The following is a 15,596-nucleotide window of genomic DNA, read 5'->3' on the forward strand; positions in this document are numbered from 1 at the left end:
CGGGAGATTTTTGCTTATGTTTTCTTCTAAGAGTTTTATTGTTTCATGACTTACGTTCAGGTCTTTGATCCATTTTTAGTTTACTTTTGTGTATGGAATTAGACAATAATCCAGTTTCATTCTCTTACATGTAGCTGTCCAGTTTTGCCAATACCATTTGTTAAAAAGGCCATCTTTTCCCCATTGCATATTCATGGATCACTTATCACATATTAATTAACCATATATGTGTGGGTTTATATCTGGGCTCACTGTTCTTTTCCATTGATCTGTGGGACTGTTCTTGTGCCAGTACCGGATTGTTTTGATTATTGCAGCTTTGTAGTAGAGCTTGAAGTCAGGGAGCATAGTCCCCCCAGCTTTGTTCTTGCTCTGGACTACTTGGCTATTCAGGGTCTTTTGTGGTTCCATATAAATTTTAGAACTGTTTGCTTTAGTTTGTTGAAGAATACTGTTGGTATTTTGATAGGGATTGCATTGAATCTGCAAATTCCTTTGAGCAGGATGGCCATTTTGACAATATTAATTCTTCCTATCCATGAGCATGGGATAAATTTCCATCTATTCGTGTCTTGTAGTTTTCAGGGTATAGGTCTTTCAACTCCTTGGTTATGTTTATTCCTAGGTATTTTATTCTTTTTGATGCAACTGTGAATGGAATTGCTTTCATGATTTCTCTTTCTGTTAGTTAGTATGTAGGAATACAACAGATTTCTGTGTATTAATTTTGTATCCTGCAACTTTGCTGAATTAAGTTACCAGTTTTAGTAGTTTTTTGGTGGATTCTTTAGGGTTTTCTATATATAGTATCATGTCATCTACAAATAGTCACAGTTTAACTTTTTCCTTACTAATTTGGATGCATTTTATTTCTTTGTGTTGTTTGACTGCTGTGGCTAATATTTCCAGTACTATGTTGAATAAATGTGATGAGCGTGGGCATCCTTGTCTTGGTCCCAACCTTAGAGGAAAAGCTTTCAGCTTTATGCTAGTAAGTAGACTGTTGGCTATAGGTTTGTTGTATATGACTTTTATTATGTTGGGGTACATACCCTCTGTACCCATTTTGTTGATTTTGTTGAGAGTTTTATCATGAATGGATGTTGATTTTTGTCAAATTTTTTTCAGCATCTATTGAGATGATTATCTGTTTTTCATCCTTCTTTTTGTTAATGTGGTATATTATATTGATTGATTTATGAATATTATACCATCCTTGCATCCCTGAAATAAATCCACTCAGTCATGATCGATGATATTTTTGACCTATTTTTTAATTCAGTTTGCTAATATTTTGTTGAGGATTTTTGCATCTGTGTTCATCAGGGATATTGGTCTGTAATTTACTTTTTTTATGGTGTCTTTGGTTTTGGTACTAGAGTGATGCTGGCCTCATAAAATGTGTTTGGAAGTATTCCTTCCTCTTCTACTTTTTGGGATACTTTAAGAAGTCTGAGTATTAGCTCTTCTTTAAATGTCTGGTAGAATTCAGCTATAAAACCAGCTGTACCTGGAATTTTGATTTTGGGAGGGTTTGATTACCAATTCAATTTCATTGCTGGTAATTAGTGTGTTCTAATTTTCTATGTCTTCCTGGGTCAGTCTTGGAAGCTTGTATTTTTCTAGGAAGTTGTCCATTTCTTCAAGGTTGCCCGATTTATTGATATATCATTTTTCATAATATTCTCTAATAATTCTTTGTATTTTTGTGGTTTCTCTTATGCTTTATTTCTTCTTTGTTTCTCATTCTGTTTATGTGTTTACATTCTCTTTTTTGCTTGATAAGTCTGGCTAGGGGTTTATCTATTTTGTTTAGATAGTGTGTCCAGGAAAAAATTGCTTGATTCTTGATTCCAGAGGTATACCTATATTGCTATGTACTTTCCTCTTAGAATTGTCTTTGCTGCCTCCCACAAATTTTGGGCTGTGTTTTTGTTTTCATTTGTTTCCATGTATTACTTAAATTCTGTTTTAATTTGTTCATTGATCCACTGATTATTTAGAAGCATATATTTAGCATCCATGTGTTTGTATGCTTTTTATTTTCTTTGTGTAATTTATTTTTAGTTTCATACCTCTGTGGTCTGAGAAGCTGCTTGAGACAATTTCAATCTTTTTTAATTTATTGAGGCCTAGTATGTGATCTATTCTTCTTGTGGTCTCATATGTGATGTGTTCTGGAGAATGTTTTATGTACACATGAGAATAATGTGTATCCTGTTGCTTTGTGGTGAAGTTTTTCTGTAGATATCTGTTAAGTCTATTTGGTTTAATGTATTGTTCAGTGTCTCTGTTTCCTTATTTATTTTCTGCCTGGTTGATCTGTCTTTTGGAGTGAGTGGTATGTTGAAGTCTCCTAAAATGAATGCATAACATTCTATTTCCCCCTTTAATTCTGTTAGTATTTGTTTTACATATTTAGGTGCTCCTATGTTAGATGCATAGATATTTATAATGGTCTATATACTCTTGTTGAACTGATCCCTTTATCATTATGTAATGTCTTTCTTTGTCTCGTTACTTTCTTTGTGTTGAAATCAATTTTGCCTGATATAAGTACTGCAACTTTTGCTTTTTTTCTATTATTTGTATGGAATATCTTTTTCTATCCCTTCACTTTTTATTTGTGTATGTCTTTTGGTTTGAAATGAGTCTCTTGTAGGTAGCATGTAAATGAGTCTTGTTTCCTTATCCATTCTTCCACTCTATGTCTCTTGATCGGTGCATTTAGTACATTTACATTTAAGGTGATTATTGATAAATATGTACTTATTGCCATTTTATTAATTGTTTTCTGGCTGTTTTCTATAGCTCCTCTCTGTCCCTTTCTTTCTCTCTTACACCCTTCTCTTGTTATTGATGTTTTTCTATAGTGTTGTAATTTGATTTCCCCTTTACTTTTTAATTAATTTTTTTGTGTGTATTTATTGTAGGCTTTAGTTTTATGGTTACCAAAGGTTCAAAAACATCTTTACTATATAATCGCCTACTTAAAATGCTGATTACTCTATTTCAAACAAAATCTAAAGGTGCTTTTTTCCATTCTTTTTCTTCCTCTTTTACATTTTTCATATTAGATGTCATAATCTTCACTTTTTATGTATCCCTTGATTGATTTTGTGTTTAGTTGATTTTGCTTCTGTTTTGTTTTAATTTTGTATTTGCTTTTTAATTATTTGGTCTACTACCTTTACTGTGGGTTTATTTTCACTAATGAAAGCTATTTAGCCTTAGGGTCATTTCCTTCTATTGCAGTCCCTTTAACATATTCTGTAAGCCTGCCTTTGTGGTGGTAAATTCCTTCAACTTTTGTTTATCTGAAAATTGTTTAATACATCAAATTTAAATGCTGATCTTACTGGGTAGAGCATTCTTGGTTAGAGGCCCTTCTGTTTCAGTGCATTAAATATATCATGCCACTCCCTTCTGGCATGTAGAGTTTCTGTTGAGAAGTCTGCTGATAGACTGCTGGGATTTCCTTTATAAGTAATCTTTCTTTTTTCTCTCTCTGACTGCTTTCAATACTCTGTCCTTATCCTTGATCCTTGCCATTTTAATTATTATATGTGTTGGTGTTGTCTTGGTGGGGTTTCTTTTGTTAGGGGATCTCTATGCTTCCATGACATGAGTGTCTATTTCCTTCCCCAGATAGGGGAAATTTTCAACAATTAATTCCTTACCGAGACTTTCTATCATTTTGTCTTTTTCTTCTCCTTCCGGTACCCCTATTACATAAATATTGTTTCTTTTGGATTGCACCTGTTTCTCTTATCATTCTTTCATTTATAGAAATCCTTTTTTTCTCTGTTCCTCAGCTTCTTTGTTTTCCTGTTCTCTAATTTCTATCTCTTTCACTGTCTCCTCTACCTGTACCAATTTACTCTTAAGTCCCTCCATTGTATATTTCATTTCAGATACTGTAATATTCAGCTCTGAGTGGCTTTTTTCAGGTCTTCTATCTCTTTGGTGAAGTCCCCCCTAAGTTCTTGAATACTTTTCTAAAAAACCCTTGAGCATATTTATGACTTTTATTTTGAAATCTATATCAAGAAAGTTGATGATCCCTGCTTCATTATTAGATGACTTTGCTATGCTTTCTGGCCTATAGGGTATTTGCTTTATGAAGAAGGTGCCATGTGTTGTGCAGAAGCTCAAGATTCTTTACTCTCTAATGCCTCATTCTATTTTGCAGGGTCCCCAGCTGTTGGCATGCAGTGGGTGGGGCTGTCTTTCTGTCTGGCTTCTGTAGTGATCTGAATCTGTGTGGGCAGTTTGCTTCAGCCATTCCCTTTGTGATCAGCTCGGGAGTCTCTGCTGAGCTTGTTACGGTTGGGGCCACCAACTGCCTGGCCTGAAGCAATGGTAGGGCTTCAGGGTTAATGGGGTGGGCAGGCTGATGTGTGGCTCTGCCCTGGCTGGACACATAGCAGCACCAGGTTCATACACCCACAGGGAGGTAGGAGCTCTTGGGGCTGACTCTTGTAGCATCTCCCAGTTGGGCTGAAACAGAGCCAAGGAAGCTGGGAGAGTCTTCCTCTGCCTACCAGGCAACAAAGTCTGACACTGACACTGGGCCAAGTGGTTTGGTTCCCAGCAATGCATGCAGGGAGGAGGCTCAGGGCTGCATGGCCAGCAAAGGGGATGGAACACCTGGGCCTCCCAAGAGTTCCCTATCAGTTGAGCTAAGGAAGGGCTGGAGAGATAGCCTCCACTTGCCCTTTCTCCTGAGGAGAAAGGCCCTCTGGTACCCCTTCCACTGCTGGCAAGGCTTTCAAACTGCCACCTCTGCTTGGGTCTCAGAACCAGCAGAACATGCCTGCCCTTAACACTGGCAGGAATCTCAGCCTCACAGAGTGTTCTACCTGTCCCTGGTGTCTGGCCCCACTAATCACCAGAACTCAATGTGATGTGGGCTCATTCCCAGAGCATATCTCCAGGTCCAGGTGTGCATTGCTCCTGGGCTCCTACCTGCTCCCTGCTTCATTCCTCTTTCTCCCACCTGTAGGCTGGGGTAGGGCGAGGGTTTGGGTTCTACTTGATCTCAGCTCTGCCACTTACCCTTTTTCTGTGTGGTCTTCTTCCTCAGGTGTAGGTGGTCTGTTCTGCAGTCTTCAGATCATTTTCAGGTTTAGTTGTACTTGCTGTATTTTCTTTTATGTGTTTTTGGGTGGAGGTTTCCACCTTGCCTTCCTATTCCACCATCTTTTTCCAGAAGCCCTGCCCAGAGTTATTAACTCAAGTTTTGTCCACACTGAACCTCCAGAAATGTGTCAATTACAGCTTAGGTTTTCCTACTCTGCAGCTGGTTCCCTGGAGGCTTCTGCTCCTGAGTTTCTGCTCTTGTTAAGTTGTGATTCTCTATACTGGTCTAACTGTGTCACCAAATTTGGTGTAGAATTTACCTTGTTATTTCAGTCCTCTAACAGATCTAAGAAAAAATGTGTTGACTTTCAGTTTGTTCAGCTTTTTTCTTGTTTGGATGGGAGTGGCAACTTCCAAGATCCCTAAGTTTCAGACCTGAAATCAGAAGTTGCTCTTTTTTATTTTTTAAACTGAAGTGAAATCAGGGTTTTTGCAGGCATTTCACTGTTTGTTTCTCAGATCATAGAACACTGAAGGGTGGGGTGTGAGAGTGATTTGTGAAGGTGCCCAGAGTGATCAGAAAGAAGCTGGAGAATGGGATGCTTCCTCCATGTATATATATTGTGGCCACCAAAATAATCATGTCCCTGATCCTACCTCATTTCACATGTAGAAGGACTTGGAGACAACACATGAAAAAAAGAAATATAGGTGTAAATAAAGTGAGAAATTAGAACCAGATAAAGAAGAGCTTACTGCACCCTCCCTAGCTTACTGGAACCCTCCCTTCAGTTCCATAGAAATGAAGGTTAAAGTTAGGAGACATAGGAAGGATTCTGAAGAACTTTCTACATAACCTTTATGGAAAAAAACAAAGTCCATTTTATCAAATTACAGAATTTGAGACTGGTTACTAGAAGAAAGATGGAAACTCACACAGTTTTAAATTACAAAAATGGTCCTTTAGTTTCTATTGGAAATCATAATATTTTTCCATCAGTAAATTTGTTGGACTATTTCCTTCAATCTCATACTCATGTTTATGCATAAAGTTTAGTTATATTCTGTAATAGATCGTTTTTGCATAATCTAAGATATAAACTCTCAGCAAAGAGGCCATAACTTTTATACTTCTGTAACAACTTAAATATTGCCCATGACTTTGAATAATTCTATATATTGGCTTTCTCTTATTTATTGGTAACTTGCATTAGTGTGCCATGTGGGATATTTTATAATTGTGTTTGATTGTGCTGCATTTAAGGGAGGCAAAGACCTTCTTCTTGTTTTCAAAGTACTTTATTTGTTGTAAAAGTAGTTTTGCCACTTGGCCATGTATGTTGATGAACTGATCCAAGCAAGAAATTCTGATACAAACTATAGGTCGTGAATGAGTCCTAGTTTAACTACCTAACAAAAAAGCAATTCACATCCACTGTATGCAAAACATTGTGCCATGTGATGATGGTAAAGATATATATAGTAATTTGGTTCAGTTTATCACATGTTTTGAGAATATAATTGTTGCCAGGTACTAAGTGCTGGGGATTTAAGGGTAAATATAATGTAGGTTCAACTTTTGGAACTTTCAGTTAGTGAAGGAGAGAGGTACATTAAAAAATATCTTACGTTGTCATATAGGTAAAAAGATAGACTTTGAGGAAGCATGGAGAAATTTTATTTAGTTCTGATTTTTATTCCAAAAATGTTAATAATCCAGGTGGAAAATAACTAAAACATCAAAAATATAATGTTGATGATTATGATAATATATTTCATTCATTTCAAGCTTAATCAGTTACTTTTAGTAAATCTCTTGTGAAAGGAAAGAAAGTATTTTTCTTTTCATTTTACTAATATGAAGCATAAAGATTGGAGAGTTTAAGTGACTTGCTGAACAGAAAAAAAATACTCTGTGGCAAGTGAGAGACTAGAAACAGAATTACCTGACTTTGATAGGGGGCCTTTCTCATAATAATGCAGGATGAAATTAATGAATTTGTAACAAAGCAGGACGTATATAAATACCAAGTGCAGAAACCTAACTTAGAGGAATGAAGGGAAAGAAAGTCAGGCAGGGCAGACCCTTCTGGAAAGGCTTCACTGAGAAATGGTGAAAGACATTCAACAAATGAGGAAGGACATAAACAATAGGGTAACAAACTCTCCAGATGTCTTCGGGGGACAGCATATACACATGTTTGATGAAGTGGAGGTTTTACAAGGGTACAGGTGAGAAATGTGGTAGAGACTGACCATTAATTGGAATGAGAATTGTGCTGCCTTTCAAGGATGAGTCAAATTATAGCCAAGGAGTGGCTTAAGTATTCAATGTGACTCTAATTGTTCAAACACACCTGCCATAATTTATTCATGCTGCTATTTCTGAGTAGGTGTCCTGGTGAAGTCATCTGTACCAAGAGATACATTTATATCCTCTTGTATTGGTTTAGTAGCATTTAGTCTTTCTGGGACTATTTGCTTTATAAATAAATATTCTCATATTGAAAGAGAGTTTGCCTTTTCTACAACCACCTGCACAAACCCAGACATATTTGTGTTTTCAGTTCCAGGAAGAATGTTTTTACCTAAAGAAACCTATTTTGCCATTTCTGGAATAAAGATGTAGCAGAGAAAGTCCTGCTGTCAAGAATATAACAGCAAACTATTCCATTTCTGGAGCTCCTTCTAGTCAGCTTGATCAATAAACAGTTTCTCTGTCTCTATTTTGGGCTCCTTTTCTTTCTTGTTTTGTGTGAAGTATCCCTTGATCAAACAACAAGTAAACCCATGGTTTATTCTGCTCTTTTTATTTGTTCCTGCTCCTAATACTGACCACAGAAATTAGCAATCCTTATTTTCTCTGTCAATGTCTGTGGTCCCGCCATTGATATCATAGTCAAGAAGTATTGGCCTATGCGCTACTCAATCAGTAACAGATTTCAACAATTGAAACGGGACATATTCTTAGAAATGGACAGTTGCCCCCATGCTTTTCATCTTTATCAAGGCAGAGAAACCTCTTGAGCAGGTCTAACATGGCTCATAAGACTCAAAGAAGAAGGCTAATGTTTATCATCTTTATAATTATGGATTAATTTGATGTTGAATTCAACTTTTTGTTTAAGCTAATAACTACCCCTCCACATCCTGACACTCAAGAAAAGGAGTTTAAAGTGATTGTTTTTATTTTCATAAATCTTCAGTATGACAAAACTGACTTACACTGTTTTGGGTGAAGGGAAATAACCTTCTTTTCTGTCAACCACAAACCAGTACCTGTGCCAAGGCCCTGAGCATGTCTGGAAATGTTTGCCTTAGTCATGAGTTGGGGACAGGAGTAAAGTCAATTCCTCAATGGCTACTGAGAAACAAACCTTGTGCTCCGTTGGAAAAGAAACTATTGCCTTACATTTTTGATGCATCTTAGTGGATAAGCTGCATGTATGTAAGCAGAGACCTACTCAACACTCCGCTGGGAACCTGAACAAGTCACCATCACGGCCATCGAAGCACTTCCTATATCTTGAGAAGAAACACAGGGGATACCTCCGACACACAGCTGATGTGGGGACCCTGTGGGTTTCAGGCTGTTGACTTGTGATTCAATTGGTGCAGAGATTATATCCAAGTCTCAGAAGTCCTTGAAAGGCATGAAATGAGATTCCTAGGCCAAATCAAGTACAACTGAGATGAGTGCTGGTGACTTTCTTGTCTTGAATAATATGGCAAGGCTCTCGTAGTATCCAAAATGAGCCTAAAAGATTTGATTAAGTCTGTAGAGAGATTGTCAGAGGCTGTTTTATTGAAACGATTGAAAAACAATCAAGGGTCTCTGCAGGGATGCTCTGGATCGGTACAGCCCCATTTGAAGGCATATGAAGATTTCAGGTAAAGTTTTCACCTTTCCATTTCTAATAGGGCAAAAGTAGATGTATTCAACTTAGAACCAAATCCAAATTGCCTATATGTGCACGTGAGATCAATACTTAAATTGCTTCTCACTTTTACTTTTTAACATGAGAAATGCAGATACATACTATGACATTTCCACTCTGAAAATCTGATAAAATGGACTTAATACCTTATTATATACTGAATTAGAAAATTTTTGTCTGGGAGTACAAAATTTCCAAAAGTAAAATGGGAAAGAAAGAAAATTCAATTGTGCTCTCACAAGTAAAAAATTTATCTGATCTGATGTTGTACACATTTTTGGAAGAAAATAAATACTGCCTCGTGCTTTGAGCTATTTTTAGTTCAAAAGCTGAATTTTTTCATTATAGCCAAAAGTTGAAAATCAGGAGTGATAGTTAAAATACATTTAAGTATTTCAGTGCAGCATCTTCTTATGTAAGTGAATTCTGTAATACAATAAGAATAAATGTCAAGGCATGTGGAAGTTGACTAGGAATTCAGTCTTCCATCATCTAAATTGTTCTCTGTAAAGTTATTTACTAAGCTACACTTATTCCAACTACTAGTATTCCAACTACTAGTATACCATTTAGAAACTTTGGCTGATCTTTAAATTTATAATGGAATTGAATATGATCCCCTTTTAGAAAAATTACTACAGAAGCGGGTTAGTCAAATAAGATAGTATTTAATATGCTTTATGACATGACCCCTTTTGATAATCTGATCCTCTCCCCAGGGGAGAAAAACATACGTATAGATGACATTTAGCATTTAATTTCAAGATTTTCAAATGTCCCTGAAGCTCTTGGCTCCAGGTTAAGAACTCTTAATCAAATGAATAGAACATCTGACTATAAATCAACAAACTTAGATTCTTATCTGACTTTATGCATGTTGAACTGCATGACCTCAGATAAATTATGTATTTATTTATTTATTTTTATTAAGGTATGATTGATATACACTCTCATGAAGGTTTCGCATGAATAAACAATGTGGTTACTACATTTACAGGTATTATCAAGTCCCCACCCATACCCGAATGCAGTCATTGTTCATCAGTGTAGCAAGATGACACAGATTCACTATGTGTCTTCTCTGTGCTACACTGTTCTTGTGATCCCCCACACCATGTGTACTAAACATAATACCCCTCAGTCCCCTTCTCCCTCCCTCCCCACCCGCCCTCCCACACCTCCCCTTTGGTAACCACTAGTTCCTTCTTGGAGTCTCTGAGTCTGCTGCTCTTTTGTTCCTTCAGTTTTGCTTCATTATTATACTTCACAAATGAGGGAAATCATTTGGCATTTGTCTTTCTTCATGTGGCTTATTTCACTGAGTATAATGTCCTCCAGCTCCATCCATGTTGTTGCAAATGGTAAGATTTGTTTCTTTCTTATGGCTGAATAGTATTCCATTGTGTATATGTACCACATCTTCTTTATCCATTCATCTACTGATGGACACCTAGGTTTCTTCCATTATCTTGGCTATTGTAAAAAGTGCTGTGGATAAACATAGGGGTGTATATATCTTTTTGAATCTGAGAGCTTGTATTCTTTGGGTAAATTCCAAGGAGTGGGATTCCTGGGTCAAATGATATTTCTATTTTTAGTTTTTTGAGGAACTTCCATATTGCTTTCCACAATGGTTGAACTAGCTTACATTCCCACCAGCAGTGTAGGAGGGTTCCCGTAATTATGTATTTTTGTACATTAAAATCTTCATCTATTAATATGATTGCTGATATTGAAAATAATTTATTTCTTTAATATGAAGGAGACTTTCTGGCTGTCTGGAGGCATATAATTATATATATATATCCAAGATAATATTATTAAAAGTATTGTTTGGCCTGATACGTTGCATGATAAATAATGCCAATTTCATTCATCAACATGTGTTTTCTTCTTTTGCATGTTAGAAGGATAAGCCTCAATCTAATTTTGTTTCTAGAGTTTTCCATTCTTATTGATGACTTCCTATGACTAATTAAAAAACTATTTTGATATCAAATTGATGTGTAGTTGATTAAGAGCAGGCACATTTCATTATCATTCATTCTTAAGTATTTGTTTGAGACAAAAAACAATGCTGTTAAGAGTTTCACTAAATTGCCCTATGACACTTCAATGAAAGGTTTTTTTGGATCATTAGATGTGATCAGCCTTGTTTAAAACTGCAATGTGGTCGCATGTAAGGAATTTCAAATTGATGCCAGACATTAGGATGACTTGAAATCATTTCATTTGAAATGCATCCTTACTGCGTTTGGTCTGTTTTCCTATTTGTCTACATTTCAGAGAAGGCACAGCCATGGCTTTTCAAGTTTTGTGTGTTACTTTACACATCCCTGGGATCTTCCCATGTTGTCCAGATTCAGGAAGACAGCAATCTTGCCAAATTCACTGACTTAGTGACAAATCTTTGTTGCCTCAATCAGAGCAAGTAAAAATCGAAGCTGGATCTTTAATGCAATAGCCAGTTAATAAGAATAATGCAAACCAGCAAAAGTTAGTAGAAATGGAGGTCCTTTGTGGTAGGATGTGAATAAGGATTTGGCTAGGCTACCTGATCATTTGGGGATTGTGAAATATCAACAATGGTAAATGGGAGTTTCGAATGTTGAAACTATCTTAATGAGCCACTAACAAATCCCAAGTGCTATAAAAATCATTGGTAGATATGAAACTGTGGTTTAAGAGTGAATGGGAATGATTCATTCTCCCTTTGTGGTTCTTGAAATGCTACAGGCTCAATGGCAAGCTGCCTGATTTGTTGGACCTTTCTATATTTCATTTCAAATAAGGACAATAAACCACAAAGTAAAGACCGTATTCTATAAACTTCCTCTGCCCCAACATGTACTTTCCACTGCCATTACTACCTTGAAGTATATTAATTTTGTTAATCTTTTTTATTGGTGAAATAAGTGGCAAAAGATACACTCTTATAATTTTTTCCTGATATTTAATGTTTCTCAAACTTCAGGCTATCCACTGTTTGGAACATAACACCTTTAGAAAAAGAGGTAGTTCACTTGTTTGGAATCACAGGATATATTAAAGAAATTATTTTGTTTAAAAAACTCACAATATGAGATTGGGCATATAGTCACATATAATGTATAGCAGGCTCACAATTCTAAGTAGGTGAAATACACTGTTTTTTCCTCATAGCATTGATATACTGCAATGTAATAGTTCCTTGTGTTATTGTTTGCTTAATATCTGTTTCTCTCCCTTGTCAGTGATATAAAGACATGGTCCTGTCCATTTCATCCTTGTATTTTCTAGAACTTAACATCAATAAAAAAGGAACTCAAGAAATATTTCTTGTTATATGAATGAATGTGGAATTTTTCAATCTTTTTAGGTAAAATTCCATAGTACTAAAAATAAATATAATTTCCTTTGAAAAGCATACCACAAAAATTCATAAATTATATGGATCAGATTTTCCCTTCTGAACAGTATGCTCTGCCTACATAATCTTAACAGATATTAACATGTGTACCATCTATGAGATTTTCCTAGTGAGCCTTGGCCCTTTTAAGACTATGCTCCTGATGTGGAGGGAAACGTGCAAGAGACCCATTGCGAAGGAGCCCTTTGCAGGGAATGACCATTCATTAGACATACCTTACAAAAACCCCACTCTGACTGATGACGTGCTGGCTTTTCTGAAGACTGTTTTTGATGCTGCTATGTCAACGTTTTCAGTCTTCAGCACTCAGTACTCTTTAATCTGCCATAGGTTTTAATGCTTTGATATCTATTTCACTTTGTATTGTAACTTTTGGGCTTTCTCCGTCTATCAACTTTGAACTGTCCACTGATAGATTTATAGCGGCTCTTCAGAGGATTGAGCTTAATCCTGATTTAGCCACAATCCGAAGGCTTTTCCACGTGACATCACTTTCACTTCTTATGCCCCTTGATTCTTCTCACATGAATTGGCCCCTTGGGCACAGGCAGGCATGGTGTAGTGTTTCTCCATTCCATCTCCATGAACCTCAGCTGGTATTAGCTTTAGTTTAGGAATTTTTAAAACTTCACTCTTCAACCTGGGAAGCCGCTTCAATTTTCTTGAAACCTTTTAATGTACTTCCCCATTTAGTTCAACAAGGATGATTTCTTGATTTCTCCCCCTTTCTCAAATGAGCATGCAAATCCACCTTAATTTTAAAACATGCTACAGTATTATAAGTATAATGAATGTAAAAATGTTCGCAAGTGGAGCTGGATAAAGACAGGGAATTTTTCTTTTCCTGTGGTTTTTACACTATTATAAGAACAATGTTGTTCTATGAGTTCAAATTCTTAAAAGCATAAAGACCGAAGATGAAGTAGTAATTGCCAACTAGTAAGTGATAGATTAAAAGCATATGAAAGGTTCTAAAGTGCCTCAATGTATAAAATAATGAACTATGGTATTAGTGTAAAAAAGCAAATTGCTGAAATTATGCTATTTTAATTCTGCCTCAGAAATTGCTATCACACTGAATCAGTAATGTTATATTTCTTTTTCTGTCTTTAGATGAATATGACATTGTTTTTTTCAAAACCCTTCAGATCGTATAACAAAGAGGTTCATCCAACAGAAATGATCTGTGACTTTTTATCTACAAAAGCAACAGAAAATCATGGTCTTTGATAGCTAAAAAAATGCATTAAAAACTTCACTGATATGTAGAAGTGCAAGTTTTTACAAAGAGCATAATGAGAAAAGAGAGATTCAGAGAGTAGGGAAACCATATCTATAAGTGGGTTTATCTTTCTTCTCTAATTACCTTTTTGGCTCGTTTTTGAAGGTCCAATATCTCTTTTAGCTAAGGAACCCCTTGTGAATGTCAGAGTAAGCCTGAATGAAGTTGGATGGGAACATCTCATGCCCTTTTTCAGTTCTGTCAATGGTAACCCCATTTTTTGTGCTAAAGTAATGTGAGGGCTGTAGTTTTAAAGGACATCCCTATTTCTGATATTCTACGCTAATACAAGCAATATGTACAAATTACTTCATGCCATAGATAGTTCATTCTATTCCTCAAATTGGACTAAGGGCAATCATAACTACATCTACTTTAAGCTTGCTGTCTTCCCTGTTATAGTTCATAATGGAAAGAGAACTTTTGAAATCTTGGGATATTAAGGTACCTGATATCTCTGAAGTAGAGAACAAAGATTTAAGAGGTCTTTATTGCCCACAACTGAAAATGACATTGTCTCAGAATGTTTGTGGACTTTAGTAAGCACCAGTTTTGTAAGCTATCCACTTTTATTCCATACATTTCCTTCATTCAGGATCATTTCTCTGCTACAGAGTGACACTAGCTCTTCGCCTAATTACCTCTTTGAGGAAAGACCTGATAAATCATTTCCTGCAATTATCTAGAATTCTTAAAAAATATCTGCTATTAAAACATGATATGTGATAATGAAGCATTGGTTTGAATCTTTAAAATTTACTCATATCATAATTTGACCTGAAGTGTCCATAATTAATCTGTTCTAATAAGCATTTCTTAACCGCTGGCTATATAATATGCTAAGAGAAAAATACAGAGTTGACCAGATACACTCTAGTTTAGAAGTTAGTGTATCAATTGTGTCTAGTCATATTTCATTATAATTATTATTAACTTGCAGCTTTGCAACATATGGAGTTTGATTCTCATATTTTTAATATTTACTTTTTAGTCTTCTTTACCTAAGAAGTAACATCCCGTTAGTGCAAAATAACTTTCACTTTACAAGAATGTACATATTCTTTTAAAACTTTGCACAAGAAAGCACATGTGTATTGTTAAGTAACAGCACAAAGGGAGAGGGAGTGAATTATTTATTTCAACAAAACAGTATTTGCTAATATCTTCCATTATGGTTAAAAAGTAAGCACATGAATAAAAAAATGCAAACCTACATTGCCCTCAACATCTGAAATCATAGCTGGCAAATTCCCGTTTCCAACAGTTTTTAGAGAGGTTGCTCACAAGTGAATTAATTCTCTAGAAGTAAAGTTTCTTCGAACCAATGTATTCCCTTTGGTTGCATGAATTAGACATCTGAAATTATAGCTGGCAAATTCCCGTTTCCAACAATATAAAGTAAAGTCTCTAAGAAAAAAATGATGAGTTTATCAAAATGATAGCAATTTGTAGAGCATATTATGAGTCAGGTATTTTTGAAAGATTTTTCATTTAATTCTCACAGAAACTTTCTCATTTAAATGTTGTTATTATCTCTTATAGATAAGAAAACTGAGACATAGGGGGTGTAGATATGCCCAAGGTCAAATGGTAGATTAGGATTTGAATCATAGAAGGATTAAAATGAAAATTATTCATAGATTTTCCTTCTACTTAAAATATTTTGACAACCATTCCTACTATAAGGATAAAATAAAAATTCCTTACCTACTGTATATGCATTGCAGGATCTTGACCACCTTAGGTCTCCAGTTTTATATTTGCCTTTATTTATACATGTACACGCTTTGATTAAAAGCTGTAATCCAACCCCAATGCATTTATTTCACATTGGGGCAGGATCTTACTTTCCCTTTTTCAAGCACTTACTCACTTTCATCACATT

This window comes from Manis pentadactyla, chromosome 3, assembly GCF_030020395.1.
Source record: "Manis pentadactyla isolate mManPen7 chromosome 3, mManPen7.hap1, whole genome shotgun sequence".
NCBI classification, from domain to species: domain Eukaryota; kingdom Metazoa; phylum Chordata; class Mammalia; order Pholidota; family Manidae; genus Manis; species Manis pentadactyla.